At 41.0% G+C, this 14499-nt stretch overlaps 1 long non-coding RNA gene across 1 annotated transcript; it reads left to right on the forward strand.

Annotated features, from left to right (window-relative positions):
• The first annotated feature begins 808 nt into the window (after positions 1-808).
• On the forward strand, positions 809-7312 carry LOC147731413 (uncharacterized). The gene is made up of 2 exons (XR_015308631.1): positions 809-1365; positions 7103-7312. It is a non-coding gene; the product is annotated as an uncharacterized LOC147731413 (long non-coding RNA).
• The last annotated feature ends 7187 nt before the right edge of the window (positions 7313-14499 follow it).

Genomic DNA, 14499 nt, shown 5'->3' on the forward strand with positions numbered 1-14499 from the left:
ACTATTCTAGGGATGTGGCACATGGCTTTGTGCAAGTCACGTCAGCTTTAGAAGATATACAAACTAGCAACATTTCAGGACCTGCAGATTATGGCACAGGGAAAAGGCTTCAAGCCCAAGTACCCCTTCTGTGCATGACATAACAAATGTTAAGCGTTTATGCAACAGGGGCATAACAAAGGTCCCTGCAGTGCAGGGGGCCCGTAAACACAGTACCCTGGTGTAATGGCAGAGTTTTTGGCTTTATTTAGCAGTGATATAGATCATTAGTCTTGCTCGCATCTAGTATAGGTATTCTTAGCCTGTGTTGGCCCTTTTAAGCCCTTTTTCCAGATCTAGAAGAGGATAGCTGCTTAATATGCCTTTATTCTTGACTTTAACCTGTCTATTGCCTATTGGCTTTGACATATTAGACATATTGGTATGGTTTATGTAGGTATTCTGACAGAGCTAAGGAGCATTTCACCCCTTTCAGGCCTACAGGCCTAGAGCTAGAGGGACTCCATTTTGTTGAAACTGGGAGGCTTTTCAGGGCAAAGGCAAAGTTTATAGTTAAGGCTGTTTTTCACTTGGAGAGAACCGGTCTGGGCCAGCCCTTATCGGTAGGCTGTATTATTCTCTGTGTAGAAGACACAACAAAAGGCCGGCCGGCTGGGTGTGTGTCCTTGATGCGAGGTGATGCAGAGGCCTGGTGAGAGGCGGGCTGATGGCTGGAACTTTCCATGAGGAAACAGCATTCTATATTTGTGAAGTGCAGAGGCGGAGTCAGTCAGTCGAGGAGAGAGTCAGCCAGAGAGTCCAGCAGAGAGTCGAGCAGTGGAGTGGAGTTGGCAGAGAGAGAGAGAGGGTTCAATCTGGAGAAGAGCTGAGTTGAATAGTGAGCTGGAACTGAAGGAAGCAGTCAGAAGCAGTTGCTTATCAGGAGGAGGTGTGAATAGCTGGAGTCTGAAGTAATGCCTTTTAGAAGAGATAGAGGAGAGCTCGTGGACTAACCTATGAGAGCAGATGGAGTTAATTGGACATTGGCGCAGAGACAGAGTGAATAAGCTAGTGGAATGAACGGTGATCAGAGCGGCAGGAACCATTAAGATTGAAGACGGAAGGTGGAGAGACAGTTCGTGTGGGGGAGAGGAGTCCAGAGACAGAGTGATCAGCGCAGAGGTGTACCCAAGAGTGCAGGAGAGAGAGAGAGGCTGAGATGAGCCAAGGCACAGACGAGAGAGGAACCCAGATGACAGCTAGAACAAGACTACACACTAATAAGGTGAAGGCGTTCCTGTTATATTAATTTACTTTACACTTGCATCTTAATCTTATCTTTATTCCCTGGGCTTTTGCATTGCTAATCTTTTCCCTTTCAGCGGAGTGTTCCTGTTATGTTTAATCCTTCTCTTTCAAGTGGTGTGTTTTACCTATAGTCTTTGTCAGATCTGTGTATGTATCTATATTATTGTGATTAAAGAGACCCCCAGTTTATTAATGAACTGCCATGCGCTTCATATTTTTGGTCAATATAGGTAAATGTAGCTCCTAGGTGAGTGCTAGGCACGTGAATGGATGAGTAATCCCAATCAGGTAAGTGGTGATCACATAAATAGGGAGTGAGTGGACCTATGATGCCAAGAATAGGGGACGCATGATATTAATTGGCTAACTCCTAATATTGTAGTAGCAGACCCTTAGTGAAGAGACTTCCCAATATATATATATATATGTATAGGTGTTCATAGGAATGTGGTCGTCGTTGATATGCGGCGTTAGTGAGAACACTGGGGAGGACTACCAGTGCCGATACCCACTGGATTGTGGCTTGAATAAGTGAGAGCGTCAGGGGGGAATACTGACGTGGAGTTCGACAGGATTGTTGAGCGTTTGGAAACGGGAGCATTGGGTTCTGCAGGCCCATGTGTAGTCGCACCGGATTGTGCGCAATATCTGCCCTAGGGTAGACCGGTCTGGGTCTGAGTGGCCGCGAGACCAACTGATGTAAATAAGTGTGGTGTAGGGTATGGATATCCCTAGTAATCAGTAAGTATTCTTAGTATCCCTATAGATTTAGTGGTGTTTTTGATAATATGAGCTTGTATATTGCGAGTTCCCCATCCTCAGGTAGGTACCAGGTGCCTGGATAGGTGGTCCTGAGGAGGGAAGGTGAGTACGTTCTGGCTGGGTTGGAGGGGCCCCTGGGGGCTGATCCCACCTACTCAGAAAATCCAGCCATTACATTTTGGCGTAGTCGGACAGTTTACGAAGCCTGTGTGCCTGGCCATGTGCTTAGAGAGGTTCCCATGTGTTCTGAGGGAGTGCCCTGAACGCTGGTTCCATCTGGCGTAATGTTGCAGTTTATGTAGCTTGTTAGACATAAGGGCTTGAACAGTTGCAGCGTGAGGAGATTGCATTACATCATGGCATTTGGTTTATTCAGGGTGGAAGGAATGGTTTTCATCTTGGTGTTTAAACTGTCAGAGTTAAAGGATGGCATTACATGAGGAAGCCAGTTACATCTTTGTGATGGTCCAATTGTATAAATGTGTGTAAAAAGTGCTTTTAAATTGCCCATTAAATTGCTTGCTGCATCTGCTTATGCTGTGCAATGTGAAATGTGTTCATTTTAATATGATCTGTGGAGTTTTTTGAATATAGCTCCTTGTAAATATGACTTGTGAATAGCGCCATATTATTGTGGCTTATGAGGTGCATGTTCTCATGTTGATCTGCTGTGTTGCTTGTGAATGGTGCTTTGGATATATTCCTTGTGAAAAGCGTGTCATTTTTTGAGTTTGTTTATTGTCTTGTAAATATGGCTTTTGAATAGCGCCATTTTAATGTGGCTTGTGAGGTGCATGTTCTTATGTTAATTTGCTGTGTTCCTTGTGCATTGCGCCTTGGAAATGTTATTTGTGAAAAGCTTGTCTTGTACATATGGCTTTTGAATAGCGCCATTTTAATGTGGTTTGTGAGGTGCATGTTCTTATGTTAATCTGCTGTGTTCCTTGTGCATTGCGCCTTGGAAATGTTGTTTGTGAAAGGCTTGTCTTGTAAATATGGCTTGTGAATAGCGCCATGTGGTCATGGCTTGGACAGGGCATGTTCTCATTACGTTTGGCAGGAGAGAGCTGGATCTCTCTCGGGTGCTTGGGGATAACGTTTTTGAAAATATGTGTACGTATTAGCTGTGAACGTGAAGAAATGATTGTGCTTGAGCTGCCAAAGGGTTAATATCTTGAGTTGAGATGGCAGTCTTTATTTTTTACATGCTGTCAACATGCATGGTTATCTGACCTGACTATAAAAGTCAGTGGATTATTTGATGGTTTGATTTTGACTTTTTTTTGATTCCTTGGTCAGCCTATGTGTTTTGTCAGTTTCTTGACGGAAAGGTAACATCTTGTGTTTTGAGAAGGGTTCTGTTCATTTCACATTCCTTTTGAAATGCGTCTACGAATTTTTGTGTGGGTTTGCCTTGGAACTGATGTGGTTATAAATCAACCTTACGGAGGAAGCTGTGTTTTTTTTTTTTTAAATGAGTGAAATGTTAAAAAGATGGCCCGTTAGAGTGCACGCTACGAGCTATTTTCATTAATTATTTCTGTGAGGGGTTTCCATCTAGACAGGAATGTGTTGGTTTGAGACTACTAAATCTTGCCCGACTGTGCATGGTGACATGTGCTTCTAATTAGTGAAAGGCAACCATGTGCCTTTGAAAGAAAAAATGTTAAAATGTAACATTATTATTTTCCCAAATGTGAATTAAAATGTATGCTTTTATAAATGTGTCAGCAAAACCTTACATTAAATACAATGTTGAAATGTATCTGCATTTTATGTTGTTTTACAAATTATTTCTCTTTGACAAATGGACCATGTTAATTCGTTTTTTCTCAAATGCAGAATGTATAATCTTGTGTGCCAAAGGTAGTTGCCCCTTTCTAAATAAGTGCCCATATTTTAAGTGTCTTGCCTTTAGCTGAATTAGTTGGACTAAAGTATTTTTAAAAACTGGAGCTTTTTTAATTGGCAGTACACTGTAACAGAATTGTTTTTTGTTAAATTCTAGCTTCCGTTAGTTAGAAAATAAGGCATGAGAAATCTGTTTTTCGACCTTGGCAGACCAGCTGGTCTGTGCAGACGAGTTTTTTCTTCCCTTCATTCTGCTAGTTTCGATCACGTCCCAGTTTGTTATGATTGGCTACAGTTCAATTTTCTTCCGCGAACGGCTTGTTTATTTAAGGGCGGGGTGACCTGGCTCTTCCCTTGGAGTTAGTTAGTCATGATGGGTCTGGGCGGGCTTCTCTGACCAGGGAAATGGGAGGCTTGCAGTGCCCTGCTGAGGCTGAGTGGCTCATCACTTGGCGGTAGTCCAAAGTAGCGTCACACTGTAGCCTGGCTCCTGCTCTGAAGGGAGGGGCTGTCCCATGAAGGATTAGTGTATGAAATAGGCCCTTCTGCCTGTGCATGTAAACAATTAGATTTTGCCCAAACTAATATTAATACATATATGAGTTTAATTATGTCTTGACTTTAGAAATCTGTTTTTAATTAATTGAGTTTTTTTTCCCAACACTGAAAGGCACCCGGGGTGCTTTTTAAATGGAAAATTTTATTTTTGCAAGAATAATGATACTTGTTCTCTTGTTCCTAGGATTGCTGTGGTTGTGGTTCTGCGTGGGTCCGTCCCCCTTCCACTTCCTTTTCTTGTTTTAGCTTTTTACTTTCAAGTTTTTATTTTAGTTTATTGTTTTTGGATGATGGAACCAGACCAGACCAGACCAGACCGGAAGGGTGATGGATGGCCGCATTGGAGGAAGTGTCTGGATACCGAAGATGCAGGGTGGTGGCCTACACTGAAGAATTTGGACTGACTTATTTAATCGCTTGGCCTGCGTCTTTTTGTTAACATCTCTACGAGCAGGCCCCACTTTTAAAAAAAAAAGAATAACACAAATATGTTTTATTTGGGACAGAATTATACATGTATTTTGATCCATAATCCCTTGGACAAGCAGGCCCCACTTTTTAAAGCAAAAATATGTCACCTATTATAGTTTTCCTGTTTTCTTCAAAACAGTTTTTGCCAATGAAGGACTTTTTTGAATGGCGGCGCACACATGTGCTCCACTGTGTGATTTAAGCTTGATGTTACACCAGCTACCTTGCACAAATGGGGTTGTTGTTTTGTTTTTTACTGTTCTTACATTTTCACCTTGATTGATCAAAGGGTGGTTACCTTAAAATTTGGATTGTTCTGGGTGGTGTGTCTTTTAGTATGATTATGTATTAATGTTTGCCCAAACCTTGACACAGTTTGTCATGTTTATTTCTCAGATTTCACTTTAAATTGACGAATGTCAGCAGGTAGGCCTCATTTAGGCCTATTGTTATTTTCATCCCACAAACAAGCCCCTACACCAATAGTTTCATGAGTCATCATTAGCTTAAGTTGCCTATAGTACGTAGGACTCATTTAGGCCCTTTCTTGTTTTCTCATTAGAAGTTGAAACACATTTAGTTCTTAAGTTGACAATAGTAGGTAGGCCTCATTTAGCCTGAAGTTGTCCGAAGTAGGCCCCATTTAGGCCCCTTGCTATTTTCATTCAACACATAAGTCCCTACATCACTAGATTTCACCAGTTATCATTAGAAGTTGAGGCACATTTAGTTTGAGGATGCTTTGGTTAGTTTCTGTTGTTATCAGATATGTTTCAGCATTCAAGTCAAGGGTGCTTTGATTTGTTTTTAGGTTTCTATTCCCTACAATTAGGTTTCAGGTGGAATTTCTTTGAGTTGTCATTGTTTTTAGGGAGTTTTTTAGGTTTTGATTTGTTGATGGATTGTGTTGATGTTTGTTTATCTAGATGTTATTGTTTATAAGATGTTCGCAAGATAAGGATCTAAGGGTGGATGGCAGAGATATTTAGCAGTGATATAGATCTTAATCTTGCTCACATCTAGGATAGGTATTCTTAGCCTATGTTGGATAGATTATGTTGATGTTTGTTTAGATGGTTGTTGTTGTTTATAAGATGCTCGCAAGATAAGGATCTAGGGTGCAATGTAATGGCAGAGTTTTTGGCTTTATTTAGCAGTGATATAGATCATTAGTCTTGCTCGCATCTAGTATAGGTATTCTTAGCCTGTGTTGGCCCTTTTAAGCCCTTTTTCCAGATCTAGAAGAGGATAGCTGCTTAATATGCCTTTATTCTTGACTTTAACCTGTCTATTGCCTATTGGCTTTGACATATTAGACATATTGGTATGGTTTATGTAGGTATTCTGACAGAGCTAAGGAGCATTTCACCCCTTTCAGGCCTACAGGCCTAGAGCTAGAGGGACTCCATTTTGTTGAAACTGGGAGGCTTTTCAGGGCAAAGGCAAAGTTTATAGTTAAGGCTGTTTTTCACTTGGAGAGAACCGGTCTGGGCCAGCCCTTATCGGTAGGCTGTATTATTCTCTGTGTAGAAGACACAACAAAAGGCCGGCCGGCTGGGTGTGTGTCCTTGATGCGAGGTGATGCAGAGGCCTGGTGAGAGGCGGGCTGATGGCTGGAACTTTCCATGACGAAACAGCATTCTATATTTGTGAAGTGCAGAGGCGGAGTCAGTCAGTCGAGGAGAGAGTCAGCCAGAGAGTCCAGCAGAGAGTCGAGCAGTGGAGTGGAGTTGGCAGAGAGAGAGAGAGGGTTCAATCTGGAGAAGAGCTGAGTTGAATAGTGAGCTGGAACTGAAGGAAGCAGTCAGAAGCAGTTGCTTATCAGGAGGAGGTGTGAATAGCTGGAGTCTGAAGTAATGCCTTTTAGAAGAGATAGAGGAGAGCTCGTGGACTAACCTATGAGAGCAGATGGAGTTAATTGGACATTGGCGCAGAGACAGAGTGAATAAGCTAGTGGAATGAACGGTGATCAGAGCGGCAGGAACCATTAAGATTGAAGACGGAAGGTGGAGAGACAGTTCGTGTGGGGGAGAGGAGTCCAGAGACAGAGTGATCAGCGCAGAGGTGTACCCAAGAGTGCAGGAGAGAGAGAGAGGCTGAGATGAGCCAAGGCACAGACGAGAGAGGAACCCAGATGACAGCTAGAACAAGACTACACACTAATAAGGTGAAGGCGTTCCTGTTATATTAATTTACTTTACACTTGCATCTTAATCTTATCTTTATTCCCTGGGCTTTTGCATTGCTAATCTTTTCCCTTTCAGCGGAGTGTTCCTGTTATGTTTAATCCTTCTCTTTCAAGTGGTGTGTTTTACCTATAGTCTTTGTCAGATCTGTGTATGTATCTATATTATTGTGATTAAAGAGACCCCCAGTTTATTAATGAACTGCCATGCGCTTCATATTTTTGGTCAATATAGGTAAATGTAGCTCCTAGGTGAGTGCTAGGCACGTGAATGGATGAGTAATCCCAATCAGGTAAGTGGTGATCACATAAATAGGGAGTGAGTGGACCTATGATGCCAAGAATAGGGGACGCATGATATTAATTGGCTAACTCCTAATATTGTAGTAGCAGACCCTTAGTGAAGAGACTTCCCAATATATATATATATATGTATAGGTGTTCATAGGAATGTGGTCGTCGTTGATATGCGGCGTTAGTGAGAACACTGGGGAGGACTACCAGTGCCGATACCCACTGGATTGTGGCTTGAATAAGTGAGAGCGTCAGGGGGGAATACTGACGTGGAGTTCGACAGGATTGTTGAGCGTTTGGAAACGGGAGCATTGGGTTCTGCAGGCCCATGTGTAGTCGCACCGGATTGTGCGCAATATCTGCCCTAGGGTAGACCGGTCTGGGTCTGAGTGGCCGCGAGACCAACTGATGTAAATAAGTGTGGTGTAGGGTATGGATATCCCTAGTAATCAGTAAGTATTCTTAGTATCCCTATAGATTTAGTGGTGTTTTTGATAATATGAGCTTGTATATTGCGAGTTCCCCATCCTCAGGTAGGTACCAGGTGCCTGGATAGGTGGTCCTGAGGAGGGAAGGTGAGTACGTTCTGGCTGGGTTGGAGGGGCCCCTGGGGGCTGATCCCACCTACTCAGAAAATCCAGCCATTACACCTGGTCTGAGAGTTTCTGAGTGAGTCCAGAGGGGTTCCCCTCTATATACTTTGCTGGGGGGGTGCGGGGAGGGGGGGGGGCATCAAGTTTTGTTGCGCCACTGATATGCAGACATACATTTAGTAGTGATGTGTCTGGTACTCCACAAATACTACTGCAGAGAAAAGTAGTGCGAGTAGAGGAAGAAGAAATTAATAACATTATTTATATTTGTGAGCCATGTTTTAAAATTCTTATATAAACTTTAAAAATATATATATTTTTGTAATACTATTCATTTTTGTTATCATGATATGGAAGAAATATATATTGTTATCAAACCAGCGCAAACTATTTTTTTGTTTGTGCCATAGAAATAATGTTTTGTTTAATTTGATGTGATTATATTTTTGACTCACCTTAAAAATAATATGATGTAACATCTGCACGACATGATCTGCCCTGTATTTGAGTGTTCATGCTCTGGATTGGAGTCAGATTCTAATTCAAGACTGGGGAGACTCTCTCCTTATCGCTAAGTTATTTAGAATCATTAATGAAGCAATGATTTTGCAGCAGATATCTGCCCAGTACTGGGGAGTTCTACTGCTTTTATGCAGTTATATGTGCACTCACTTCTGGTACTCAGGCTTAAATAGTGTGTCAGGAACCTAGGACGTAATGTGTATGCACTGTCACCTAAAAATTTTCACAAACTTGCAGTACCATGAGTAAATTGGTTGTGCATTAAACAGGTGTGGTTGCAATATTGAAAATCCTTACCAAGCAAATAAAAATCACCAAAATCACCTTAAGACAGCTGATTCAATATCCCACTGTGGTGTAACAATCAATCAATCAAAATAGCTTTATTATGGCACAGAGACAAAAAAAGCACAATAAAACAATTGATTAAAAATAGTACAATAAACATATTCAGCAAAACATACAATAAAGGAGGCAGCCAATTAATCTAATCACTACTCCCACTGGATCCTGAGATAAAATGTGGTCTCTCTCTCTCTCATATAAAGGCACTTTGCTTAAATAAATAGTAAAACAATTATAAATACTGTGGTTTAACATATGGGTCATGTGTGCTGCCAGGAAAATGAGCAACAAGGTCTTTTATGACACAGGAGACATCATCATACACAACCTGGATATTGAGAAAGAGTTTATTTGTACGATTATGAAAAATAAACGCTTTGTAGAGGGTGCACATAGTACAATATGAGTTCCATCTACACATACTATTGGAGAATTGTGCAATTCAATAAAAAAGAAGTTTGGTATGTTGTATGTCCTGTTTAGATGCAGGAAACATATTGTAATCATTAATTTTGGACAATATAATTTCAGGAATTCTTCCAAAAAACATGAAATAGCACTTTGTGCCACTTCTCCCGCTCCCAGGCAGCTTCCTGAGGCTAAAAGATGTAGGGAGCAGAGTACTTGTCAATGCAGTGAAATAGCATTACCTCTGTCTGTTGGTGTTTGTAGCCGAGTATTGAAATCTGCTTATATATCCAAAATAACCTGACTACTGAGTCTTTATTTGTCATAGATCTGCTCTTATTTTAGTCCAAAAGGGTTACCCTTACTCTCATGATTCATATTCATTCGTCGCATACTATCCAAAATATTCTTCCTCGTTGCAAGAACATACAAAGCCACCATTGTGAAAGGGCCTGATGCATGTTGTTGTATTTGTTATAGTTTGCACCTAATTACCACCTGATTCGAGTCTGTGGAAAAATGCAGATGCAAATATGCCTTTTGCGACTAGTCGCAAATTGCGAATGGCTCAGACATACTAATACCAATTTGCTATTAGTACATTTCTAATAGCGATTCAGTTTTTGAAATTGCAAAATAGCAATGTCCTTCTCATTTGGATAGCAAAAAAAATGATCCAAATGCCTTCCATACATATGAAAAGGGCTTTCTGTATTCGCAAGAGTCCCAAACTAGCGATTCGAACCATTTGCAAGGGCAAACAGCTTGAATACATGTGGAACCAGATTCGAAACTCGAAAAAGAAAAGGATACAGTACACAGAAAAACGAAAGTGGAGAAGGGACAGAAGTAAAGATGAGAAGTGAGTAAGTGAAGGGTGAGCAGGGGATAATATAAATTGAAACAGCGTCCAGCCTGGGTCACGTCCCCAGTTAAAAAGCTAAAGGAATGGCCCAGCAACAGAAAGAGAGCTCTTCATTCAAGGAAAAACTTGATGGCGTTGGCACAGGATGTTTCTGTTTATTATATATCGGGTATAGAAATGACAACATGGATTGAGCCTATCTTCTTTAGCTATAAACATGTTAAAAGTAAGCAGATATACTGCTAAACAGATTCACACATAGAAAGTAAAGTGAAAGTAAAATGAGAACAGAACGAAAGTTACCAAAAGAATAAGAGAGAAGAGGAAAATAAACATAAGAAAGGAATAGAAGAGAACCAGTCTGTTAAACGGTGGTGTGGACAAAAGATAATACAACGTTGTGAGCACTTCAGGTTGGTAGGGGGCTGAGTGAAGGGGATAGCAGGGAAGGGGCTGTGGGGTTGGACATAGGCCCTGGTGACTCGCTAATGACACAGGGTGTAAAAATGCTACATATACAAATCGAGATTAAGACACTTGGGCCAGATGTATCAAAGGGGTTTATCCATTCTGTGCCTACGGGATAAGGTGTTCATACATATGGCCCTTGATGTTTTTAATTCGAATTTCACCTTGGTATAGGTTAAGGTGCTAGAGATTCAAACACAGTGGTTGTTGTGTGCAGACCTCCCGAAGAGCCTGTGAAATACACCACGAGGGAGGCGTGAGAAGAGCGTGGGAAGAAGCCGTAAATAATGGCTGGAGGCGATAATGAAGCCTGTGATACATTGAGGAAGAGATCATTACCGAGAACATGTGCAGATTGCAGTAAATGTCCACGTGGCGTAATGAACTCAATGTGCACATAATGAATGCACAGGGCTGGTAATGAATGCCTGTGTGTTGTGCTGATTACGAGAATGGTGGGGCCGAATGTTCTAGGACAGGCAATGAATATTGTCTCCCCCATCGTGATGGAGAGCGCGGTGTCCTGGTTGTAAATAACATCTCGTTAAAAGCAGAGCCTGAATCTGATACAGTCAGAATAGTTTCCAAGAAGCAGGAAGAAAAGCTCAGGGAAAGGTCTCTTTATTGGCTGAAAAGAACAAATAGACCAATTTTTTTAGGTCAGGCCTAGAGTCAGGATAAAATTTGTGCCAGGCTGATGTTTTCCAACAAAAAGCGAAATAAATTATTAAAAATACACAACTACACACACACGCACGCTCGCACTCACGCACACACACACACACACACGCACACACAAACACACAAACACACATATATATATATATATATATATATACATATATATATATTTATAACCAAGAAGCTATACTCTGCTCCGTTGTTGATTATATAGCAATGATTATTTGGTGGCCATCCATTGCCACACAGCACACCATCACCAACGTATTTCGACTACAAAAGTCTTGTTCACGGTCTGGAGTGTGGCGTATAATTTCTTGGTGAAAAATATTTGTAGGGCATGGTTCTGCTCTGGGCGCCTGCACCAACTGTTAGCGCGCTGTGATTAGAGCCGATTTAGTGGAACATCAATTTTTATATATATGTATATATATATATATCAATATATATATATATATATATATATATATATATATATATATATATATATATATATATATATATATTCCTCGAACAGCAGGCACTCCTTCAGCTTGCAAAAATGAAAGGCACACACAGAGTTTTGAATTAAAGCTTCAAAATGCTTTATTCCGTGCTCAGCTTTCTCCCCCCTATCGACAGACGCATTTCGCCTCGCGGCTTTTTCAATATATATATATGCACTGAAAAAAACCCACATGTTTCAGGGATTTATAGTTAGCTGGATATTTCACTCGTACAAAACCAGAGAAATGTATAACGCGTGCACCCGCAATGCACTGCTGATGACGTCACATATGACATCATTCATGACATGGTCAGTGACATCACTGATGATATGACTGATGACATCTCAAATAACATCACTGATGGCATTATCCCGTTAATGTGTGTTTTATGTAAAGTTTAAATATGTTTTATATATATATATATGCCAAGGTGTATTGAAGAATGAGTGGGTGCATAAGTGCCTGAATAGATGATTTAGTAGGAGCATGACTGACTGTATACGTGAGTGTCAGTCAGTTCAACTTTATTTCGGCTAATTTTAGCCATAAAAGCACAAAGTAAAGCATTACATACTATTACCTCCATAGGCCGATTACAAAAAATTGGGGCAGAAGCAATATACAATTTATCAGTTTAGTAAAATATGCCCTAAAAACATCGAGCTAGTATCATAAGTATAGTAAAAATGTATCTAAAAGCCAATTATTAAAACATATTGTGCAACAATTAATATGCACAGATCAAGAGTCAATAAAATCAGGACAGTTACACTATAATTTTAGCCCAGCCTGCTTTCTGATCAGGAAAACATTATATAAGAACCTAGATGTACAGAACACCACCACCTGTGTGGAATTTGACCTCAATATGCGTTCGGCTTCTTTACATGACCTAACACCCATATTCCTGCATAAAGGTCTAATCCATCGAACCCTGGGCAACTTATATGAAGGGCAAAAGAAGAGTAGATGGATGTCGTCCTCCTTCGCCTTCTGCGTACATAAAGTGCATAGATCAGTGCCTGTGTTTCCCCCCATCTGGATGTGTTTGCATTTATCCGTAGGACCCTGTATCTAAACTGCAAGAATAAAGTTATTGCTATCGGTGGTCCAATCTCGTCCATAAAGGGTTCAAAGGAAACAGTATCTTTGAAGGTTAGAAATTTCTGGGTTAAAGAACCAATGGATGAGCTATGTAGTGATGAGTTGTTGACGTAATACCAAAATGCTGACTTTAGAAGCTTTTTACAAGAGGGTGTCAGACTCATAGGCATTTCCCAGTAGTGGGATAGCCCTAGTCTGTTTGCCCAAAAAGAAATGCGATTAAGCCAAGCAATGTTTTTCTGTCCATCAATTTGCATGATTTCTGTCAGGCCACATCTATAGTTGATCAGTTCAGGGGTGGTCCATATCTTGATCCAGTATAATAGAGGCCTTAAAATAGCTTGATGGTCTGTACGTTTAATGGCAACATCCAAAATCACAGGAACTAGGGGGGTTCTGGACGGAATTTTTAACAGTCTCCGTATGAAATTGTTTTCATCCCGTTCAAAGTTCTTTTTACAGGATGGCCCCCAAATCTCAGCCCCATAGAGTCCGGCTGATTGGGCCTTTGCTTTAAATACTTCCAGTGCTGGAGTGATGGCCTTAGATTGACTGCCACCATGTACTTTTAAAACGGGCATTGAATTTTGGCGAAAAGTTATCCTGCTCTTTTCAAGCTGCCCCTTCCAGGATAGCTTGCTATCCAGCATGATTCCCAGATAGTTAAAGCTCCCCACATGTTCTAGTTTTTGGTTGTTTAGGGCCAGATTTTTCCTAAAAGTTTTTTGAGCGTTAATTGACATGTATTTCGTTTTTGGTGAGTTAATTTCCAGTCCCTTATTCATACAGTAACTATGAAGGGAATTCACCAAATTTTGGAGTCCCTTTGGGGTCTGTGAAATAAGGATGGTGTCGTCAGCAAATAGTAATGCTGAAATCGGTTCACCTCCAAGTTTTGGGGAGTCATGTGCACAGTTCCCCAAAAACGCGGGAATATCATTAACATAGAGAGAGAAGAGCGTTGGTGCCAATACGCAGGCTTGGCGTACGCCCCGTCTCACTGGTATGGCCTGTGTTACCTCCCCTCCCTTCCCCCTCCTTACTTTGGCGTCATTTCCTTTATGGAGTCTAATTAATTCTATAAGTAGTTCGCCAGGGACCCCTATATTTGCTAATGTTTCCCATAAAAGTGTGCGAGGGACAAGGTCGAACGCAGCCCTCAGGTCCATAAAGGCGACGTACAGACTACCCTTACTAATATTAATGTATTTCCAAACAATACATGTGAATCTAAAGACCTGGTCTAATGTGCTGTCTTTGACTCTGAATCCTGCCTGATATTTGGAAAGTACCTGGGAATCTTCCATCCACTCTAAAAGCCTATTTAAAATGTGTCTGGCATACACTTTTTGGATAAGATCGATTAAACTGATTGGGCGGTAATTTGCTGGGTCGTAACGGTCCCCTTTTATGAAAATTGTTATGATTTCTGCCCCCTTCCAGGACTCCGGGATTGGAGTACCTGCTATTATGGAGTTACATAAAAAATTAATATATGATCCCCAGACTTCTGTATCATGCTTGAGTAAATCGCCAGGAATCTTATCGGGTCCTGGGGCTGTCCCTGCTTTGATGGCCTTTATCGCCAGAACAGTCTCTTCTAAGCTAAAATATAGG

The sequence above is a fragment of the Lissotriton vulgaris genome, chromosome 2_1 (genome assembly GCF_964263255.1).
Source record: "Lissotriton vulgaris chromosome 2_1, aLisVul1.2, whole genome shotgun sequence".
NCBI lineage: Eukaryota > Metazoa > Chordata > Amphibia > Caudata > Salamandridae > Lissotriton > Lissotriton vulgaris.